General features: G+C 37.4%; 1 long non-coding RNA gene across 1 annotated transcript; it reads right to left on the reverse strand.

Moving 5' to 3' along the window:
• Positions 1-2,530: 2,530 nt before the first annotated feature.
• On the reverse strand, positions 2,531-24,818 carry LOC133266403 (uncharacterized). Its single transcript, XR_009742376.1, has 3 exons — positions 24,690-24,818; positions 5,786-5,924; positions 2,531-3,996 (listed from the first exon to the last, which is right to left on the reverse strand). It is a non-coding gene; the product is annotated as an uncharacterized LOC133266403 (long non-coding RNA).

The following is a 24,818-nucleotide window of genomic DNA, read 5'->3' on the forward strand; positions in this document are numbered from 1 at the left end:
TGTTTTCATCCAGTTTCGCTGGTCTTGCAGCCAGCTCTTCAAATAATGGATAGCAGTTCCTCATACCAATACTTGAAACAATCAAATGTTGAGCCTTATTTCAGCTCTTCACACTCAACTCTCAGACAATAGATGGTGGAGTCTTATCTCAGATCCTAATACCCATCCTCGAAACAGTGGACCTCAGCTCCTCACACCAATCTTTGAGACAATGGATGGTGGAGTCTGATTTTAGTTCAGTTTCACAAGAAGCCCATATCATTGTCTACTTTTGACATCAGCATAGTTCAAAAGTGGCTTCTGGACCATATTGTGGCTTATGGAATGCTTTTGGCTGACTGCCGCTCACCTAGAGAAAAGCAAGTAACAATTGTTCAAAAAAATCAATGCCACCTAAACGTCCAAATTCCTCCATATGTACTTGACTTCACCTTCCTCTGTATAGCAGTCTGCCTCTCTTTTTTATATCTGATAAAATGTATCTTGTTCTCAAGCAATAGTTCCATATATTCTGCTAGGTCAAATTTCATTTCCACATTTTCCCACTTTATGGTAATTGAAATTCTTTTATTCTTTGATGACTGAAAAGAAATTGGATAATTATCATTCTATCTTAGAAACTGCATTACACTAAAATTTTCTTAAATTCTAGATTTGCATATCTTTTTTCATATCTGTTAGGACAAATTTTTTGCAGTAAAATTCTGAGTAAAAAAAAAAAAAAAAGTGGAACCATACTAAAATCCTGAAAAAAAAATTGTTCAAAATTGGGATTTTCTTCCTTCTATGCATAATTTTGATTACAACATTAAAAAAATGTAGATTTTGGGGGAGGAGGGAACAGAGAAGAGTAAGAAGGGAGTTAAAATTCAAGGATATTTAATGGGGCAATGTGCTAAACCATCAGATACTATACTGATGTTGAAGCTACTATCCTTTTTCCATACATACGCTATGGATGATCAAAACATAATTTTTTCTTGTTGGGTAATTAATGTATGCTAGCACCTTTATTAAGCCTCAAGGAATTTTCAAGGTAACAAGATAATTTCTCCAAAATGCAGTCAAACCTCATATGCACTTTACTCTCCCCTCCGCTTGTGTCCATTATCTTCCTGGACATTCCTCACTAATGAAAAAAGGTAGAGAAAAACCTTTTGTTGTCTGGACAGGCTCTTCAGTGAGAGTAAATGCACATGACAGCATACAAAAGGGTCAGTGCTTCTACCATTCTTGAAACTTCTACAATCATGCTTCAGTATAGGGCTCAGAACTTTACCTGACCAGTCCACTCATTATTACTTATTTCCTTGTCATCTCATTCTTATATTCCATGAATCTTAAAAATGTTCTCATATACATATTCTTCCTTCCAGAACTTTCCCAACGGATGGTACAGGATAACTATTGTTTTCCTTAGCCTCCTTTAAACTAAGCAAAGAGTCTCTCCAATGCTTTTCTCCCATTTTCTTGTTAATCCCTAACTCCAGTGCTTGTCAGAGGGTCCCGTTTGTACTACCAGTCCCAAAAGTGTTTAGAATATGACTTTATCTGAAATTTGATAAACTGGTAGACATAAAGAGATGTTTGTGTGTATGTTTGTGTGTGCATGCATATGTCTGTGTACTTTAGGTATAAACAAAGGAGAGTTCCCATTTTTTGGGAATAGCAGCACTTCAAAGTTCTTGAAAATGAAGAAAGCAAAAATACCAACAATTTTCCTGAGCAAAATAAAAATGCCCTTTTTATTTATGAATGCTGCATTTTGTGTAGAAACCTTACCTGCAACAGTGCAGCTTCTCTCATGCTAACTGCAAATCTCCTTGTTTTTAAGAATAAACCAAAGACTAACAAAATCAGTAACTATCACAGAAGAATTTTTCTAGGTGAATGGTTTCTGTCAGCTCCCTCTGTGCCTTTTCCAGACTGAGATGGCCATTGTAGCAACTTCTTGAAATCATACTCATGTCTCAAAACACTGCCTAAATCCATTCTGTGTTAATCAGTTGATTGTCATTTTACCTTTTTTTCTGAACCATGATGTTTTGTCCATTATAAAAGTCATTTCAGCCATATGAATAAAAGTTTGAGGATCCCTATCCAGGAATGGATATATTCCTATAGGACCATCATATGATAGCACTGCTGAATCATAGATCAGAATTCTTGTGGAAAAACAATATGCTGTTTCATTTTAACTGAAATGTCACCTTAGCTTCCACTTGTGTAAATATCAGTCCTCTTTGGAGATTACTTTGCATAGAGCCTTTTTTTTTTTTTTTTTTTTTTTCCCCCAGAATATAATGAAAAATCAGTTCAAATTGGCTAAGCATTGTTAGGAACTGAAATCTGATTGAAGAATTTTATGTATAGGAGATAATACTGACAATAAACTTCAGGTACGAGAGTGGTTAGTCATAGTGCAGAGAATGATTTTTCTTTCTTTTCAGTCTACTTAAATCATTTAACTCCGTCATAACTTGGAAGTGTTTGGTACGGAAGTATAGATTAAAAATAACAACCTTAGAGATAATATAAAATATTTAATAAGGAGTTCAGTTCTTGTAACTAAATAATATCATACATTTTGAACATCAGGGGCTAAAAAAAGTGAAATAATTTCAGTCGAACAACTTTGACGATGATTTTAAACCATTAAGAAATGAACAATTCATGGCCAGTCAGTACTTGCATTTTATGGTAATATACACTTCCAGGAATATAAAACCAAATAGCCTCATAACATTAGTTTCAGAATACAAATGTGCTAGCAACTAAATACAGTGTCAGCTGGTAAGGAAATACTGTGTATCCAGCTTGTTGAAGGTTCAATAATCAGTAAATATCAGTGCTATTTCACTGTGATGAATGACAACTGGCCAACTGAACCCCCTTCAACCATAAAGCAAGCTATCATAAAGCTGATAAGTTTGTTTAAATCCTAGTTAATACAGGATTTAAATAGTTGTGTCATCTGAGGAGGAGGCAAACCGTGCATTCATCTAATAAAGAGAACTGTATATTAATATAAAGTATAAACTGGTATATTATATTATACTAGGTGATGTAAAAATCATCCAGTGTTGCATCTGACTCAAAACTTTTAAACTTTACCTGCTAAAATATAATTAAATTCTTAAGTTGAGTTGTATGCCCTGGAATGAATAAGATAAAACAGAAGAAATGAAGTAAGAAATAAGACTGGCAAGACCGTGGGAAGTGCATGATAATGCAAAAGGAAGGTGAAATAACCTGGATCATGTATTCAGTAGGCAGTGGTGAGCACGTCTAAGGAGCAGAGATTTGTAAATAATTCATTGAGAAATTACCTAAGCGTTAACAAGATCATAGGATTTCAGAATAATTTCAGTTTGGGTTGCATTTGTGCTTGCCATCCTGCTACATGTGAAAGGAAAATGCATTTTTCATATACCTTTGTAAACTTTTACACTGAAAAATTAGAAATCCGCTTTAACCCATAAAAATTATTACTCAGACATGATCTGTAAGACCCACCCTATTTTGCACCATTCATATAAAGGTAGGTGTATAATGCATAGTGCTCCATAAGCCCCCCACCTGTTTATCGAAATAAAATATATTTTAAGCTATCATAGGGCTATTTAAAGAGAACTTATATTTCAGTTACATTCCCCATCAATAGTCATGGGGGAAGCATAGTGTCTGTGGTTTACTTGCCGCAAAATGTGCTTATTCTGAGCATGACTCATTAGTCAGCAGCAGCTGTGTTCTGGCAAGGAAAGCAAGAGCAAAAACTTTTCCAGGAATGGATGAATGTGGATTGGACAACAGCTGCGGCAGTGTGAACAGTGTCCTTTGTCTCTGTGGTCTCATGTCTTCCTATTTCTCAGCCAAGTCTCTGCTATCTCCTCAGATGTTCTGCCACTGCGCATGGAGGGTGGTTTGTTTGGGGCAACGATTTAGCAGATCTGGAGTCACATTGGATTGTTCAGTTGTAGTTCAGCTGCTATACAACTGCCTCTATTCCAAAAGGATATATAAACTTGTCAATATCCATATGGCAATTCCATTGTAATGGTGTGTCAGATGGCAAAAAGTACAGATACTTGCACTTAGTTAACATTTCACGGACAGTAGGAAATAATGTAAAAATAAGAAATAATTATTTAAAAAATTAGAAAAAATGAAGATTAGAAAACTGAAAAATATGGGCAAAAAGCATCAAAGTCGTTCTTTATGTAAGGATCTACTGTGTTGTCATAGGGACATATGCCATAGAGGGAAAAAAGGTTAATTCTGGTTTTTAGTTCTTTGAAAGATGGTAATTATCCTTTTTTTTTTTTTTTTAAGAAAACAAATATGTATGGAGAAAGTGAAATCTAGTAATGGAGGACAAATGTGTTTTCAGTTTGGTTTTTATTTTTTGTGATTTTTAGCATCCAAGTCTGGAGCTCAATCACAGTAGATTCTACTGGGGAAGATCCTGAGAAGATACAGAGAAGGCAGGCCTCACATTAATCAGTAAGGGGTTTTTGCTAGCTTTATAGTGAGCTAATCTGGTAGCATCCTTAGGAAGGTGAATTCGGGGCTCACAGGCAAAGGCCAAAGTCTCTGGATTGAAAAAAACAGTCATTGGCCTTTCTGATGGTTGGATTCTATGTCTACCTGTTACTTTCAAACTGCCTTTTTAAACACTATTGAAAAGGCAGTGATTAAGGGCAGATGTTGAACAAACTGTGTTTCCAACAAAACAGTTTTAGTTAATTCATTTCCACACTTCTTTTTTTTTCCAAGGTGGCTTCAGTGCAGCCCTTTCATTGTATCCGTAGAGTAATATGAATTGCTCTCAGATAACTTTTCCATCTTTTCTCTCTCTTTTTTACTTTTCCCCTCAGTATATGTTATTAGCATATTGGAACATCTTACAAATCTTCATTGACTTTGCAGCACTTGGGCTCACAACTGGGATGGACCTCAGAAGCCTCAGTTATTACAGTTGTCAGAAATAGATGCATTATTTTCTCAGCGTAAAGCTGATTCTATACTACAGTTAACAAAATTGAAAAAAATGGAAACATTTGCTGCTACATCACTGGGTTTGACATTTCTAAGTAATAGCGTTTCCCTTGTCATTTCCACTGTCCCTCAAAAGTCTAGGTTTTGGGAAGTTTGGTCAGGAAATTACTCCATTGTGCAGGAGATTACATAGTGTGGATAAGGGTCAAATCTGGACCAAAAGGAACTCATCATAAAATGTGAAGATGGTTGGTTACCTTTGTGGTTGAAGCTTATTATTATATATCATGAACCTAAGCTACTATGTTTGCTGATGACTAAACTCTTTAAGAATGTAGTGAAACTCTGAAGTAATGTCTGACACTAGAAGTTTGCTACGACTTAGTTGGATAATGGCCTTGTCCCTTTTTGAAACAGAAATGATTCAGTGGTGTTCTCAACACATTGCTTCTTTAGGAAACCCTAACGCACAAACAAGTTGGTTAAAAATGCTTATTACGAATGGTGTGAAAATTGGTCTGGATAAAAAAGAGAAGGAACCCAGGCATTATTTTTCTTGTGCTTGATCTTAAAGCCTAGAAAGGAAAAAATTTGGAGAAAAGTCACTATAAAGACACAGCAGGACCCTTGCCTGATTACAGCCTTGCTGTTAGACCCATCATTGCATAAACTATTAATTAAATAAGAAAATTTATGACTGCTGACTGACAGGAACTAGGCAGAAGTCAAGAGTAGCTGCTTTTTGGGACATTGCTATATGCAGTCTTCATCTCATTCAAGTGGCAACTTACCATATTTCCCCTTCTTCACTGCTGAATGCAGGCTCAAACCAATAGCTCACAATTTTAACATGGTCTGGCTTGGATAATTCCTGAAGCAGGGAAAAACAAGTCTTTTTTGTTGCCTGAGGAGCAAGCTTTGCTCTACTGGATATGTAAAAAGAGAGTCAGGTGACAGGGGTTGACAAGGACAATGAGAAAGAAGCCAGAGGTCTCCTTTCCAGAGGAGGAGAGGAAGAAGGAAATGGAGGCAGACAGGGGCAGGAATCTCCCAAAAATGTGAATGATGTAAGAGAAAACTAAAAGTGTAGTACTTGGGAAATAAAAGGGCCTGTTCCGAACATCACAAATCTGTCTAAATTTTCATTAGTGAGGACTGCTGTTAAAGAGCTGACAGTCCTAAAGGCAAAGCAGAATTAGTAAATGGAAAAATGAATTGCCTTCCAGACAAAGTAAGAATAATAAAAGTGGATATAAGAGGAAAAAAAGGAAAACAAAGGAAAAAAAAAGCCATCATTCTGATGGAAACAAAGAAAAACAAAGAAAAATTTACTAATTGCTACTATTTGAGAACAAATATTCCCACTGAAATAGCTCAAGTATGAGTGAGTTAGGTGTTAAAAGAAGCAGAGGTTCTGACTTTTTGTATTTTTGGGAAAAGATTAAAAAAAAATTGTACCACTGCAACAACATAAAAATATTCTATAGATTCCAAGAATTTCATTCCAAATATCTTCATATATAAATACTACAAGTATTTATATATATAGCAGAAAAAAAATATTAGTAAGAATAGCACTGTCAAGAAATAAAGCTATTCCAGAAGGCTGATAAGTACTGAGTACACAACCTTGAGCTTGTTCAGCTTAAATGAAAAGGAAGGATAAACGAACAGGCTGTTAAATAGTGTTTTCTAGTTCAAAATAATGGATTTGAGGTATATAAAGGAATTCAGAGGTCAGACTATAAAGATTCATGTGTCAAAGTCTCTGGAATGATGTGGATGAAACATACACAGGGTACTTGGAGTTTGTTGCCAAGCACAAAGGAAATTCTGTAAGGGAGAGCTCCAGATTTAGTGGATAAATACGCAGTTGAAATAGGCTACTAAAAAGAAGCTGGAAACCTGTAAGGATGAAAAAATTAGAAAATATTGATCATCAAGGAATTTTATCAGGGAGATCAGAAAGTTAAGAAAGAAGAAAGTAATTAACTGAAGTCAAGCTCATCCTGATCAGTGATGAAATGGTCAAAATAACTACAGGTGTGGCTCCAGTTTAAATTAGCACTCTGCTTCTCTTTGCGGAAAATGGGACATTGCTAAATATGTTGCAGGAGTAGGATTACTATGAGAACGACGGTATGGAACTGGAAACTGAGGTATATGAAATGACATTGGTGAGTCTGTACCTCTTCATCAGGTACTTCCTCAGTGTAATGAAGGGAGTACTTGGTGGGATGGATTACCTCCTCTTTTTTTTTTATTTCTGACTACAGGAACATAGGAAAGCATGAAAATTAGTCTGATAGCAATGATTTCTACTGAAAGTCTGAGGTTGTATAGCATCAAAAATAGTTCATGAAGCAGTAACTTTTCAGAAGAAAAAAGTTCTCTAGGCAGCTGCAGATAAATTACTTTGACCTCTGCAGTGTGCAAAACTTAGAATATATTGTCAAAGAAAAAGAAATTAAGACCAGAGGGGCAAATAGAAATGGGTATAAAATGAAGAACAAGAAGGTCTTTCTAGTAAAGACTGATAAGAGAATTTTCTTCTATAAATGTATTTTCTTCCATAAATGAAATGTTCATGAAAAGGAAATGACAGTGGAGGAGAAAAGTTTGAGTTCATCAAGATGGGTTATAAGTTATCAGTGTGATGTGACCTGGAGAAAGGAAATGCAATGAAACGTATCAGAAGAATTTGCAGGAGAGTAAAAAGTATTAATACAGGGCCCTAGCAAATTATCATTAAGAGTAATACATACATTGTGAACATCCATGTTCAAGAAAATGGAATTTGTATTAAAAGGAGTACAGAGACTGCTCAGAGAAGGGGCAGAATTTTCTGCAAACAATGACTAGCAGAATATGGTTTAATAGTCTCACTAAACAAAGACTGAATGTTACACACTTGTTCCCTTTGTGAGAGACCTTCACTTTCCTCCCTAGAACGAAAACTGTGGAGGAGTTTCTAAACCTGAGAGATAATATTAGTACAAATAAAAAAAAAAAAGGTGTATACTGTGCACAAGTAAGTTTAAAATGGAACTGAAAAGATGTTATTTAACAAAATGAGACTTTGAACCATCTTTCCGATAGGAAGTAGAGTGGAAAACCCAACAGTTTTCAGCATAGAATGTGGCTGCTTTATGGAAATATTTCAACCCAGCTGCCTGGCATAGTTGAAGGCTCATGATTATTTTCCTCTTAATATTTTTATGACCTGCTTTTTATTGTACCAACAAACCATTGGTTTGATTACTTTCCAATCGAAATGGCCAAATATGGCCAGGTATTGTTTGCACTATTTATCCTTTCCATCTTACTGCTAGCATTCACTTATTTATCCCTAGCAGAGATGTAAAGTTTCTATTTAAAAAATGTGATATTGGCTACTGCTGGATCTAGGATGCTGGTTGGTCTAGATACATTTGAAATGGTTATTCCCATGCTTCATTCACAATGCAAAGAGTTGTGGTCAACGACTCAATGTCCAGCTGGAGACCAGTAATGAGTGGTGTCCCTCAGGGATCGGTGTTGGGACCGGTCTTGTTCAACATCTTTGCTGCTGACATGGACAGTGGGATTGAGCAAGTTTGCTGATGACACCAAGCTGTGTGGTTTGGTTGATACCCTGGAGGGAAGGAATGCCATCCAGAGGGACCTTGACATGCTTGTGAGGTGGGCTGATGCCAACCTGATGAAGTTTAACCATGCCAAGTGCAAGGTCCTACATCTGGGTTGGAGCAATCCCAGGCACAGCTACAGGTTGGGCAGAGAAGCAATTCAGAGCAGCCCTGTGGAGAAGGACTTGGGGGTGTTGGTTGGTGAGAAAATGAACATGAGCCGGCTTCAGTGTGCGCTTGCAGCCCAGAAAGCCAACCGTACACTGGACTGCATCAAAAGGAGTGTGACCAGCAGGTTGAAGGAGGTGATCCTGCCCCTCTACTCTGCTCTCATGAGAGCTCACTTGGAGTATTGTGTGCAGTTCTGGTGTCCTCAACATAAAAAGGACATGGAACTGTTGGAACAAGTCCAGAGAAGGGCCACAAGGATGCTCAGGGGACTGGAGCACCTCCCATATGAAGATAGGCTGAGAAAGTTGGGACTGTTCATCCTGGAGAAGAGAAGGCTGCGTGGAGACCTCATAGCAGCCTTCCAGTATCTGAAGGGGGGCTATAGAGATGCGGGGAAGGACTTTTCACAAGGGACTGTAGTGATAGGACAAGAGTAACGGGTTCAAACTTAAACAGGGGAAGGTTAGATTGGATATAAGGAGGAAATTGTTTCCTGTAAGGGTGGTGAGGCCCTGAAATGTGTTGCCCAGGGAGGTTGTGAATGTTCCATCCCTGGCAGTGTTCAAGGCCAGGTTGGATGAAGCCTTGGGTGAGATGGTTTAGTGCAAGGTGTCCCTGCCCATGACAGGGGGGTTGGAACTTGATGATCTTAAGGTCCTTACCAACCCTAACTATTCTATTATTCTATGGTTCTCTATTCTTATTTGTTAAAGAAAAAATTTCTTTGAACAAGGGAAGAAGAGCATAAACCCTCTGATTTCCACAAGTATTAGGCCCTCCAAGAACTGATTCATTGAAACTTCAAATACCTATTTTTATTCAAGTTGGCAAATGTAGTGAAAATGCACTGAAATTTTCATTGGCCACATAAGATGAAATAGATCCCTGTTGTAGTTTAGTAGGTAAATTGAGAAAGCATAGAAATGTTAAATTCTTATGGGTCATCATTTAGTGACAAGAAGTAAATAACAAAAACAACTCCAGTGATATATGTGTATTAAACTGACTGCTCTTTACCTATGTATAAATATACTGATTGAAATATGCATGTATGCTGGTTCTTTTCCTAAAGCTTGCTGTCATGAGTTACATATTTATCTTAAAGATCCAGACAGTTACTTGTGTCCAAGTGGCTACTAGAGGCTTATGAAGCCTTTTTTCCAAGCAGCAATAGAGACTGACTTTTGTGTCAGTTGCAACATGAGAAAGATGCATTCCTTGCTCAGAAAATGAAATTAAACATATTATAGATGTGCTTAGTATCTTCTGTTCCCCAAAAGACCCTTTTAATTGCTTGAACAAATCCCAGTGATTCTGTATCCTATCAAATAATGAAAATCAGTTCATAAGCCAAGCTTAACATCATGCAGTTCTTATTGCATATACATGGTGAAGTATTTTAGATGCAGTCTGTCTTTCTATTTTTTTTTTACAGCTAAGTATTTGGAGCCTCAGCATCAGATGGCTGAGCTTCTGTCTTGGCCTTCAGAGGTCATTAGAAGGAGACAGCCAGGTCTGTAAAAGACTCCAGTGCCAAAAGGTTAGTGACTGTGTGCTAAGCAAGTGGGCCCCAGAAGCACTGTCCATTGCTCAGTGGTAAGTACATACATGCACCCAATATTTGTGTATGTCCATATATATGTGGAGTGTATACCTATGTATGCATATATACGTGCATGCACAAACACCTATATACTGCATATGTCATTCAGGCAGAAACGGATGATCATGCAAAAGTGATCCAAAACACCAGAACACCAACCGAGAAAAAATGATTTCAGGAAATTTTGATGCCACCCAGGTTCTGAAGCAGACACCTCTTTACTTGGAATGTTTTCTGAGGCATCTGAACTCACTGGGACACACTAGCCATTTTTAAGCATGCCCTCAAAAGCCTTACATGCCACTTCTTTCTTTTCGAGTTTTCATTTGCTCAAACCAAGGCCTGAGTCATACTCTAAATGTTTAGCCAGGCAGGATTAGGTATATGCATTTTGGAGAACTCTCAAGCTAAAAAACACCCCTCCCTCCCAAAAAAAAAGCTCTAGGAAGTTTCGTTTGCTCCAAGGCTATCTGGTCACCTGGGTATCAGAATCTGCCTACCGCTGTTTCAGACATTTACAGGGTAGATTAAAATCTGAATTACATTATGGTAGAGAAGAATATTGTTTAAAAATTAACTGCAAATATATACCTCTTTTCCCCTTTTCATTTCTTGTAATTAACCTAGATCCATCATGAGGTCAGCTTTATTACAGAACTCTTATATTTTAATTCTCTTCCTGATCAGTGAAACAAGCTTTAAATAAAGATAAGCCAAAATACACCGAAAATCAATAGAAATTTTAAGTAAACATCTGTTCTTTGAATTGTTTTTTCTTTCATACCTAGTTTTTTATTTATTTCATGTACTTGAGCTAGTAAGAAATGTCATTTGCTATATAATAAAACAAAACAGACACCTCGTGGATGGATTTATTCTTAGCTCTGAAAGAAGTCAGCTGAGACTTACACAGTATTTTTAACACAGGATACATTGAATCTCATATCTGTAATTGCTTCAGGACATGAATTCATGTAATGAAAAACTTCTGGAAAGCTTTCAAGTATTTCAAGATGACTAAAGCTGAGTACCATTACAAACCTCCTGGTCTGTAGGGTGGAGATACATGGAAAATTGCTTTCCTGTAAACAGAAGCATTTGCAGCAATGATAAACTACAGCAGCTTTCACACTGGTTTGTATGACTGCGCCCCTATCTGACTTGGGTGTCTGACTTAGATATGTGTGTTACACCACTTTAAAGGAAAAAGCTTTCTTTCAGTGCCTTCAGTAGCCTCTCTGTAGCACCTGCATACATATACCTTAGTGATGCAGTCTGGCCTGCAGTACTGCAGCTTTCAAAAACTGAATTCCAGCATAACAGTTGTTAATACTAAAATGGGCTCTGTGCTACATTAAATCCTCTCACATTCTCCTGCTCCTATTTTTTTTACTATATTGCTTATTGGGGTGGCTAATTTTAATTTAACACATTTATCCAAAACAAAGTATGGCATACATACGAACCACAAACAGAGAGACGTATTTATAAACAAATTAGATGATGTTTGCAAAGTACTTGAAATGTACAATATATTATCAACCTGAAATAATTAAATCATAAATAGCCAGTATTTCTTGTAATTCTGTTTGACTTTATGTAGCCTGGGAAATTGTCAAGAGCTTCAACTGATTCCAGCTCTTCACCAAAGCGTGGCACCTACCATTCAGCAGGATATTATGGAACTTCTATTTTTCACCAACAGGTGGTACTCTGAATTTCTATGTTCCTTAAAATATTAGTATTGTAATATGGATTTTACTTAATGTAGAACTTAATTTTAGGGAAACTAACTAGGATTTTTTTTTTTTTTATTACCAACTTCAAATGAATTTGTATTTTCTAGCAAAAAAAAAAAAAAGGTCCACATACACATAATGCTTCTGCAAATTTTACCGGTTTGCTGGCATTTTTATGGGTTTCCAAAAGTATTTTTGCATACTGTAGAGCACAGCAAGATACTTCAACAGCTAGCAATGATTAATCGTGGCTAGTTGTCAGTGTATAATCTTTAATGTCCTCTTTTTGCCTTGGGCAGTCACATTAATGTTCAGATTCATATAAATTCTGAACTCTCCCTCCTTTGTTCACTTATTAAGAACATACTGCCTGAAAATATCAGGATATTAAGAACTAAAGACTAAATTATAGACCAAATAGCAGCCTTCCAATATCTGAAGGAGGCCTACAAGAACACCAGAGACGGACTCTTTGTCAGGGACTGTAGTTATAGGACAAGGGGTAATGGGTTCAAACTAAACAAGTGGAAGTTTAGGTTAGGCATGAGGAAGAAGTTCCTTACTGTAAAGTTGGTGAGGCACTGGAATGGGCTGCCCAAGGGTGCTGTGAATGCGCCATCCCTGGAAGTGTTCAAGGCCAGGTTAGGCAGAGTCTTGGGTGGCATGGTTTAGTGTGAGGTGCCTCTGCCCATGGCAAGAGGGTTGGAACTAGATGATCTTAAGGTCCTTTCCAATCCTAACCATTCCATGATTCTATGAAATCAAAACTCACAATATACACTCATTAAGTACAACGTACAGTGGGAAATAGCACATAAGAATGTAGAAAACAGATGTGAAGTAAAAGGTAGAAGTAAGAATAAGTGGAATTTTAGTTTTTATTTAAATTGACTGTAGACAGCAAAACATTCTGAATGATGATTCTCTGAAAGTGTTCCAAGATTTATGCTACAAATTTGAGAGGATCTGAAAATGCCAGCTGTAGTAAAATTATGCATGTAACAATTGTTTTGTACTGACAGATCACTCAAGAGGAAAAATAGCTTAAATGGACCTTGTCCAAAATAAAATTCTTATCATTCAAGACAAGGACTCATACTGTTCATCACACTTACATTGGGAAGTTAGTATACTCTCTTGGTTCCATAGATTTCAGGGTTAGATAGTCAGGAAGATGTGTGCATTGAGATGGGATTTTTACTGATCTTTGCTTCCACAGATTCAGGGAATTCAGATTCAGACAATCATTCATAAGCACAGAATAGTGAACCACACAGTCCTTCAGGCCCCAGAGAAGCTTTTGGCTGAAACTACCTTATATTTTAGAAGTGAAAAGAGCAGGATGAAAATAAATTAAGGAAGAAATAAATCACACTTCTCTTAGCACTACAGTTTTGACTTATTGCTACATTTAGAGACCATAACATATCTTCACATCACTGAGTAAACTGTAGAAAGTGATTCTCAATTATTTTCTGTTTACGAGACTTTTATTTCAGAGTTGTGGCAATTTATGGGTTCTATCATTAACTTTAATGTACAAAATGTATTTATGCAAGAAATTTAAGAATATGATGGTCGTTACACTTTTGTTCTACAATGAAGTACATGATGAAGCTTTCATATAACCGGCAGATTCACTTTATCTCAAGTATGAGAGCTAAAGCCTAGAAGTCTTTGAATCCTGACAACCATGGGTTCCTTTTTCAGTGTACTCACTGGCAGTTGAATGCTTGTGCATAAGGCTACATTGCAACCATTTAATTTTAATACTTCCTGTTTAATTGCCTATATTTGATGCAGGAGGAGAACCTAGTTCATGCTAGATCTATGTGATCATTTCAGAGATAAAGACTTAGAGGTAGTTATGTGTTGTAGTAAGCGTGATTAAAGCCCTTCCCAAATCTTTGCTCATGAAGCCAAGCCATCAGTTATGTGTTCTGTGTTTTGTGATTTCACTGAAAGTCATGTATTAGTCTAGACTTGCTGTTCTCTTAAGTATTAAAGAATCTATCTTAAGTCTGGGGCAACCTGGGCTTAAACTTAAATGCTAGATGCATTCAACACCCAAAAACATCTTCCCACAATGCAGTTTAAAAAAGTATACTGTCTTGAAAAAGTGGTGGCTCTAAGAAGGTGATTTCTTGTATCATGGGATCATTCTTACTCTTGTTTGATTTTTTTGGCATGTGTTTTCCATGGGATAGCAATGTGCGCCTCTAAAAAAGAATGGTGAGGAAACTCTTAAGATCTACACAAATGCACACTAGTTTATCTGCAGCCAATCCATAATATCACAGAACATGGATACTTCAATGAGCAGGGGGAAATTGGTCCATATTCTTTCTTTTTGTATCTTTTTATTTCCTCTGTCCTAAATTTAATTTTCCTTAAGGTATATTATGAAGATAAAAAAAAACCCAAACAGGTAGGTGTAAACTGTCTCATTGATCTGAAGACATACAGGAGGAGGATATTACTAGTATTATGTAAATCTCTGATCTCTACTTGTTGCCATACAAAATATTTAGCATATCCAAAATGGGATGACTGCTTAGACAACTTTGGGTTCTTTTCAACACATCTATTATGTGCTTTCTGCTAACATGTATGCATTTTTCAGACTCTTACCTGCTGTATGAAGCATATCACGGACTACCTGGTTGGAAATAACATGTTTATCTGTGTTTCCAGTCTCCTGTTGCTATGTGGATTGCCAGGTTTCATGAGGATGCTGTGATTTTCAAGGTATTACTTCATTTCTGATCTCTCAGTCTAAGCTGGAAGGCATCTGGTTTAGCTGATGTTTCATAGAGGGAAATTTTCCAAGACAAATGGTAGCTGAGAATCAAGATTCTCTATGAAAACATCACATGTACTTTTCATTCAGATGATGTGGAGGATTTTGGAAAGAAAAGGAAAAACATACTTCAACAGTGTGGTGACATTTATATCTCTCAGGTGTGGAATGTCAGTGCTGGGCCACAGAGGGTAAATTATCTCAGGGAAAGTACTGCCCTAATTTTCTTATGTTAATTCCAGGATGCCAAGTAGTTAGGATATCTGTGTTTGTATTCCTTTATATCCTGGACTGTGACATTTGATTAGGTTTGACCAAGGAGAACAAAATTTTCTTGGTTTGTTTGGCTTTGTCGTTTTGGTTTTGTTTTTTTTTTTTTCTGTCCAGGCTTGTCAAATACCTTAACTTCCTCAGTGGGCTTTTTTTGAAGGGTCTTTGAAATTCTGTTCCCTTTAAAATAAACAGGCATTTGTCACTGCTTTTAGTAGATACAGATATCTGCAGCCAACAAATGATAGCTTGCGAAAATAACAATGAACTTTTATTTTCGTTTCATTTTCATTGAATATGAACTTTGATGGAAAAGTAGTAAGGCTATTTTTCTCATCTGAGTTTTCTAAGTTGCTTTTGAGTCCTCTTCCTTGCATCGTAGAATATCGCTGACAATGCAGTAGCGTTTTTTAGCAAACTTTTTTGTTTCTTTTTAAGAAAAGATCTTCTGGGAAGCTCGTATTTACTTTAGATTCAGGTAGACTCTTTTTATGCAATTGTAGTCCATATATTAAAAAGCAGGTTTAGAAGAACCCTCTGCATTCCTCAACAATATTTGTGTAAACATTAGCCTTAAGATTCAGCTAATAAAAAAATATGCAGGAACTAAGAGCTAATAAAATCTTTAATCCCTGAATATGCAGACTGTATCAATGCTGTTTTCTAATAAATGCATTCATACAGTCCCAACATGTTTTGCTCTTCCCTCCCAAATTCTCTGAATTCATCAGTTTTCAGTCTGAATCCAGCATGAATTTAGTGCTTGCAATGAACATATCTGAAAGCATTAAAATGGAAGGTACACTTAATTATTTTGCCACTCTTCAAGTAAAAAAAAACCCTCTAGTGGTGTTGCCGTTACTGAAATTTTATAATTGACTCATCTGAAGTATGAGGCAGTGAATGGTAATGTCATTCTCCTTTAAGATGCACATTCTGTGGCACATTGATCTTGCAGGTCCTTGAGAACTCCAGCCTATACCTAAAGAGGGGTAAAACTTAATTATCCAGCAACCTAAAATATTTTTTAGCAGAACTGAAGGATGTGAATGGAAATTTTATGCTATTCGTTATAGCTTGCTTTAACAAGCAAGATCTTACCTCTAATGTATAGTCAGAGAGACTTCAACTGACAAAAATCTAGCACCATACAGTATTTTATATATCTAATAAATAAGTGTATGACAAAACAAAGACACAACAGAATACAGAAGATTGCAATATATTGCAAATTGCCATATTCTAAATAAAATGTACATGAAATCTAAGGTGCGTAGCATGCATGCAGGGAAAATAGGGACCCACTAAAATAATTTCACATAACGTTAATATAAAAGAGGGAGTGAAACTGATCATATGATTAAAAGAAAACTATACAAGGAAGAGCAGAGATGACATAGAAAATAAATTGTTTTACTTGCTTACAGTACAACACAGGGGCAGAGAAATTATGCATTTTGTTTTCCAACTTTTTCAATTTTCAGTTGTGTTTTCAGTTTTCAAAACAAACTGTTCAGTTCAGTTTGTCAAAGATATGTTCATATACTTAAGCTTAATGTAGTTTACATGACAAAAAACAAGAATCATGTTCATCTTCTTTAAATGTTGTACTCTATGTGTATAGCTGCATAGTCATTGATAATGTGTATTGTATAATGCTTTTATTTATAAAGTTTGTCAATAACTCTGTAGTTACTCCTGGAAAACTCCAGTGTTTGAAATGTAGAATTAATTAAAAATAAGGTCCACATACATTTTCTTTCTCTTTTTAAAGGTACTCTTTGGGACAAATTCTGCTACTATTCAGCTGGGTTTGCCGTAAATCGCATATACGTCACTGTGGATGCTCATCTACCAGCTTGCATAAGATAGATAGCTGTATACATGAGAATACCAATCTTGCCATTCATTTTAGCAATCTGAAGCTTTTCATTCTGTATATGTTTGCCTAGTCCTTATCTAGCACATTGAAATGAAAAAAAAAAAAGCAAAAGCCACTTTTGTGTAGTGAAACATGTGACTTGTGCTTGCCTGCTGTGTAAGTCACCTCTTGCTTTTACAAGAGAGCTGAGGCTGACAAGCAGATGAACAAGGGAGAGCAACGTGGGAGTGATGGAATAGAAATCACCAGCAGCCCAGTTCTCTCCAGGGCATTTGGGCACCACATGCTGCCTTCCCTCCCTCCCCACACACTGACACCCACAGCTGCCCCCTGCCAAACAAAAGCGTGTGTTGTGCATTTCAGAGGCCAGGGCGGATGGCTCTGCTGTGGAGCAAGGAGGGCACAGCATATGTTTTATAATCTCAGTACTGGTGCCACATTAAATCCCTTAATGACTTTCTTTTTAAAGGTTCAGAATAATCACTTGGCATGTGATCAGTGCTAGTGCTCACAGCCAAAAGTTTTATAACTGGTAGTATATGTATTTGGGTTTGTGGAACTGATTTTTTTTTGTCCTATTTTCTTCCATAAGCAATAGGGAAGTTAGTTATTCGGGTACTTGTGCCATTTCGGCACAGGGTATTCTATTTAGCTTCTAGTTGCTACTCCAGAAGAAAAACATGCCCTGTGCTTATCCTTATCTGTCTCATATATATTTCTCAGATACCCCTGGGCCCAAGAAATGGGCTTGATTACTATGTTAAAGCATTTGAAAAGCCCCTTGTTGCCCATGTCTGGGGTAGGCCAAGGTGATTTGTCATATCCTATGATTCTTCAACAAACAAAATGTGGGTTTATTCAATGTTAATTTTGCTTATTTCAAGACTCAAAGCTGGTATGAGCAGATTTTTCCTACCAAAATGTTTGGTACTACAGTTCTTTCACAAAACCGTATACATAAACCTAAGTATACCCATATCACCTGAGGTGACATCCAACATGGTTAATCTACTGTGAAAGAAGGAAGACCAATATCATTTACAGGTCATGTAAATGTCAGGCTCAGCATTTTTTTCTGCAATGAAATACACTGGGAGAGATTTACTGCTCCAGTGGGATACCTCTGCAATGCTCTGCTGGTACAAAATAATCTGCTACAACTGGTACATCTACAGATAGTTATGCTGGGATGGGAGATCCTCAGCTTGCCAGTACCAGGAGCTACAGGCTGCTTTCCCCCTTTCCTGTTGTAACATTCATTTAAGAGTACTTTAGGGTTTATGAAATTAAGCAATCCTTTTGGCTGTCTCCTCTAGGGCAATGTACCTTGTGCCTTTGTGTCCTGGGTTCAGCAGTAGCAGTCATTTTTCTCCCTCTTGGTAGCTGGTGCCGTGCAGTGTTTTGACTTTTGGCTCAGGAACAGAGCTGATAACAAGGATGTTTTGGTTTGGCCAAGGACTTTGTGAGCCTCATGCTCTGCCAGGGAGGAGGGGAAGCCAGGAGGAAGCAGAGACAGGACACCTGACCCAAACTGACCAAAGAGGTATTCCATAACACAGCACATCATGCCCAGGAGGTTACTGGGAGTTAGCCGGAAGGGCTGGGAGACTGCAGGGTTGGAGGTATGGGTCGGTGCTTGGTTGGGCTGGGGGGGGGGGCAAGTTATCAGTTGGCTGGTGAGGTGATGTATTCTCTTCCCTTGTTATTTCCTTTATCATTGTTATTATTGGTGGTAGCAGTAGTGATTTGTGTTATACCTTAGTTACTAAACTGTTCTTATCTCAGCCCGTGGGAGTTGCATTCTTTTTGACTCTCCTCCCCGTCCCTCCAGGAGTAGGGGGAGGGCAAGAAGGGAGGGGAAGTGAGTGAATGAGTTGTCTGGTTTGGTTTAAACCACGACACTTTGGCACATGGTGCACTGGTGAGGCTGGAATTTGAGATCTGTCACCTCAGTTTCCTTCCTCTGCTGGGTAAGCCTGAAGTGACGCAGAGTGTGTGTCCACGGACTTTTTGACTGCTCATGGCATGATATTCAAAGCAAACCAGTACTCCGATCCAGCTAAAGACACACATAGATAGGATGAGCAACCTGGCTTACAGTTTTCTTTTGCTGCCAGCTTTCATTTCTTGATGAGGTTTTCATTTTCCAAAGAGTTTGTTTTATTTTCTCACTAAATCCTTACCTGCTCATAAAGGGAAGTTTTCCCTTTAAAAGCTGTATTTTTGGGACTCTCTCTGCTTTTTTATCTTATAGATGCTGCCAAATTTGTCTTTTAAGATATTGATCAATGAAATAATTCAACCAAATTTTGTCATGCCAGCACTTGCTTACCAGCATTTCATAATTTCTTCATTCAGAAAGTCACAGTGTTCTTGCTGTGCAGAAATAATGAAAATGTCTGTTTTTCTAATTTTACTCTTTGAAGTACTGACTCAAATTTGTTACCTTTTCCAAGTCATACTTGGAAGGTGACCAAGACCCGGTTGGCTCCCGCACAAACTGAAGCACAAAAAGGAAGCCTAGAAGAGGTGGAAGCAAGGAGGGGTAGCCTGGAAGGAATGCAGAGAAGTTGTCCAAGCAGTCAGGGATCAAGTTATGAAAGCTGAAGACTTGAGAGAATTAAATCTGTCCAGGGATGTCAAGGGCAACAAGAAAAGCTTCTATAGCCATACTGGTGATAGTAAGGAAAATGTGAGCCTTCTCTGAAAGCAAATGGGAGGCCTGGTTACCCAGAATGTTGATAAGGCTGAGCTACTCAATGACTTTTTTTTGCCGTAGTCTTCACCAGCAAAGGCTATGGCCATACTGCCCATCATGAAAGACAAATGCAAGGGCTGGGAGAATGAAGAACTGCCTGTTGTAGGAAAAGATCAGGTTTGAGACCACCTAAGGAACCTGAAGGTGCATAAGTCCATGAGACCTAATGAGATGCATACGCAGGTCCTGAAGCAGCAGGCGTATGAAGTGGCCAACCCACTACCCATCATATTTGAAAAGTTGTGGCAGTCTGGTGAAGTTCACACTGACTGGACATGGGAAAACATAACCCCTATTTTTAGAAAGGGAAAAAAGGAAAACCTAGGCAACTACAGGGTGGTCAGTCTCACCTCAATGCCCTGCAAGATCACAGATAAGATCCTCCTGGAAACTATGCTAGGGCACATGGAAAATAAGGAGTTAATTGGTGACGGCCAAAATCCCAAGCACAACAGGCTAGATAGAGACTGGATTGAGAGCAGCCCTGAGGAGAAAGACTTGAGGGTGTTGGTTGATGAAAAGCTCAACATGAGCCAGCAGTGTGTGCTCAGAGCCCAGAAAGCCAACTGTATCCTGGGCTGCATTAAAAGAAGTGTGACCAGCAGGTCGAAGGAGGTGATCCTGTCCTTCTACTCTGCTCTCATGAGACCCCAGCTGAAGTACTGTGTGCAGTTCTGGGGCCCCCATTGTAAGAAGAATGTGGTCCTGTTAGAGAGTCCACAAGAGAGGCTGTGAAGATGATGAGAGAGCTGGAGAACCTATTCTGTGAAGACAGGCTGAGAGAGTTGAACTTGTTCAGACTGGACAAGAGAAGGCTTTTAGCAGCCTTCCAGTACCTGAAAGGGGCTTACGAGAAATCTCGAGAAGGACTTTTTACAAGGACATGTAGTGACAGGACAAGGGGGGATGGCTTTAAGCTAGAAGAAGATTTAGATTGGATATTAGGAAGAAATTCTTTACTGTGAGGGTGGTGAGACACTGGAACAGCCTGTCCCAAAGGAGTTGTGGATGCCCCATCCCTGGAAGTGTTCAAGGTCAGGCTGGACAGAGCTTTGAGAAACCTGGTCTAATGAAGGTACCCCTGCCATGGCAGGGAGGTTGAAACTAGATGATCTTTAAGGTCCCTTCCGACCCACACCATTCTGATTCTATGTTAATGCTTAACTGAGTCCAGCTAGTTTCAAGGCATTATGAGAGAAGAAAAGTATGCATCTGATGGAATTGCTAGTTGGTGGTAAATAACAGACAAGAAAAAAATCTATAGACATTACATATCCATTTATATTGTGAATTTAGAAATATCCATGTGAGGAGTTTCTAATCTCATTACGTGTGTTAAGCTCAAAAACTGCAATGAGGTGATTTACTGTGAAATCAGCCTTATGCTCTACAGATCATAGGATTTTAGTTTCTGAAGCTTATTAATGTTAATGCAACAGTTTTCATTTACGTAGTGGGCTTTTAGTGAACTCAGAAGTATCAGTTCAACAAATCAGTCCAGCACATGCTTCATTCTGGTCAGACTGAAGGAGAGTGGCTTTCTCTATTTGGTAGGGCTATGTGGAGAATAAGCCCATGCTTCTCTACTTTGCTGCTTGAGAACACTGGCAAAACAACTTGAAAACATGTAGTTGTTAAGAGACTTTTACTTCCATTAGTTGACACTTATGCCGTTTAGAACACACTTTTGACACAGAACTTAAAGAAAAACAAGCCACAGGATATGACTTAAAAGCTTTCTGCTCATCACTGCATCTGCTAGTTCAGGAGAATACTGCACATAAAGGGATAATGGGCATTGGAAGTTTTGGTCCAAACCTGAACATCTGTTAAAGAGAATGCTTGACTTCAGTAACAGTTTTGTAGGGATCCCAAGCAGTATTGTTATACAAACCAAACACTTAAAGAGGAAAACTCCTTAACATGGTAGCACAAAGACTGCCTGTAAGGTAAACTAAACAGAATTCTTCCGTGATTTGTTCTATGTCAAATTTTGTCACTAACTAGTTACTAGAATAGGGTATGTTCAGAAGATAATCTTCACAGAGGATTTTTGAGTTCTGAGTATAACGATATTTATGAAACAGCATTTTAAACACTAGATATTAAAATAACAGCAAAGGTAGAGTACAGGTAATAAACAGTACAGGCATGGCTGACAGAATGTTATTGGAAGCTGACAGTCTCCTATTGACCTTGATGTAAAGTTGATTCAATCATGCTTCAGAAATAACAGTTAAAGGACAAGCTAATGTACTCTTCCCTTTACTAATCACTAAGGTTGGGATTTACATAATTTCCTCAGTATTTCTTTGAATGCTTTTGTTTGCTGTTACTTGGAAATAGTCAATATTATAATTTTAATATAGACTAGTTTTCCGTACCTTTGCCATACTCTGTATTTCTGTTTCCTGCATAGACACCTAACTCTTTTTTTTTTTATAATTTTCTTATGGTAACGCATAAGTGAAAATTTACTTTTCCAGAGTAAGTTGAGATATACAAATAAAATTGGTATTTGGAAGTATTCCTAAGAAAACAATAATTTGCCAAATGTCTGTAAAGATTTAACATGTAAAAGGAGTCAAATTTATCAAAAATATTTTCCAAAGAACATTCAGAAAATGGGAGTTAGTTATCTCTTCCTGGCCTTACTACAGGTATATAAAATAAAGTTTTGAAAAGTGTCATCTCAAGAAACCAAAAATAAAGTCTGATATCCCAGACATCTTTGCTATTTTTAAAGGTATAGACTCTTCTCCATTACCTAGAACTTTGCCTGAAAACCTATGCTTCTCCATCAGAATAGTAATACATAGTCCATACTTACTTATGCTTAGCACATTAAAGTGATGCAATTAGTGCCTTTCATTAGCCTAATTTCTTGTGATTATAAATCTGAATTTAATTCTGTTTTATTCACTTTGGACAAGTACAACATAACTGTGATCCTGCACATTACTTTTAATCTGTTAGTGTAATTCCTTTGAGATATCACCCTTATTCGCTCTGCATACAGATACAAAAAAAAAAAAAAAAAGAGAAGATGAAAAGGGCTTGTATTGGAAACATTGATGCACAAGGACACACAGACCCTTTGCTTTGGAAACTGTGATGCTGTAATGCTCTAAAAAGGTCTTACTGTGCTGATGAACATGTTAAAATAAGCGTTTCTACAGTGTGACATTGGGTAGCCGTTTGATTTAAGACCTCTTACATCAGAGATTATCCTCTTCCCTCATGTTAATCTGAAACTCTAAAACATCGATCCAGGGCTGAAAGTCCTGCAGATGGGTTTCAAAATGAACCAAAGATCTCATGGAGGAAGAAGTAATGTAAAATTCTGTGAGAGTATTTTTCCCAAGTTGATAAAGTTGAAAATAGCAATTGAGTACTATGCTTGCACTTGAATGAGTAATCATAGCATGTAATATTTGACTTGATTTTAAAATGCCTAGACTCATAAAAACTCTACTCAGTCTGATCCATGAATTTTCCTTTCTCTGCTTCCAGAAGCAAAACAGCACCTGTGCATTTTCAACAGAGAGGAGAAAAAGCAATTTCCCATCCAATGCATTTAAAGATATGTGAATACAAAGAAGGAAAAAAAGGCACCTGGTTACTGTGGAGTAATAAGACAAAAAGAGGAGTCATAAACAAAGGATCGCAGGAGCTCTACTTTTATGAAAAAAGCAAAACAACAATAGAAAACACATAAAAGAATCTCAGCTTCTATCAGCCAGAAAGAAACCTAGATTACAAGAAAAATATAAACAGTTTTTCTCACAGCTTCTCAAATGAAGGCTATAAGGCTTTGAGGATTCCTCAGTGATCAGCAGATTATATATCATTTCAAATAATTTTCATTTACCTCTTCATTTTTGTGGGGTTCATTTTTTTAAATTGTAAAAATGATTTTTTTTTTCTTATTACTGTATTCCTCAAGCTCCTGTTTTGTGAACACGTAAAGGATCTACCTAAATGGAAATACTATTCACAGTTCTGTAACTGGGCAGGGCACTCTTTCTTCTGCCCCAATTTATCTGTCTTCTTTCTGGTTTATTGTTTTGTAAGGAGAATGTGTTTTGTCACATTCATGAATTGCAGATCAGTTTCTCATGAACTGCAAGACTGATAGCAGCAGTTTTTCTTCTCAGCAGTCTATAATTCCACTTCTTTCTTTTTGTTTGTCTTTTATGTTTCCCCCTTATCTTTTCCTTTCTCCCCATAGATGGGCAAAGCTGCCTGGAATACTAGGTGGCAATTACATCCTGCAGATGATTTCTGTAAATCGGTCTACTTTTCAAGCACTTATAAGCAAAATTATTTTAGCTGAGAGAACAGCACCCTAAGAAAAGGAAGCAGAAATGTATGCTTCATTTACATGGTTATGTACACAGGCTCCAGATTAGGAAGTGTCAATACTATTTACGTTTGTTGGGTAATGTTCATCGGCTTTATTCCTTAAAGGTATTTTTTAACATTCTCATTATTTCAAACCACATTTTCTAGCTAGATTTTTTTTTTGTTTGTTTCTTTTTTTTTTTTCCTCTAGTTGTCTTCTGCATGTATGATATGCATTTATGTTCTCCTGACAGGCAGGGTACGCAACAAAGCAATACGCTAGCTGTATAATATGCACAGTTTATTAAACAAGCACACTAAAGTAAATAAGCACACTAAAGCAAACAAACACATCAACATGAACTGGGTATATAACTATATATACAGTAAATAAATACAATAAAGCAAATCATATATAAGTAAAGTACAGACAAAAATTAGCAATATATCAAATCATTACTGCAGAGAGAGAACAGAGATTAAGAAGAAATACATCACCAATTATTACTGAATCATCATCCAGGCCCACACTTCAAGGGTGGCAGCCCCATTACAGCTGATGGTGGGAGTCTCAGGTAATTGGGAAAGTTCCTATGCAGTGTGTCTACCCATAAGTGAGGCTTCAGA

This window comes from Pezoporus flaviventris, unplaced genomic scaffold (genome assembly GCF_033815535.1).
Source record: "Pezoporus flaviventris isolate CSIRO_AGI_PZ_B2104156 unplaced genomic scaffold, CSIRO_AGI_Pfla_v1 ptg000007l, whole genome shotgun sequence".
Lineage (NCBI taxonomy): Eukaryota > Metazoa > Chordata > Aves > Psittaciformes > Psittacidae > Pezoporus > Pezoporus flaviventris.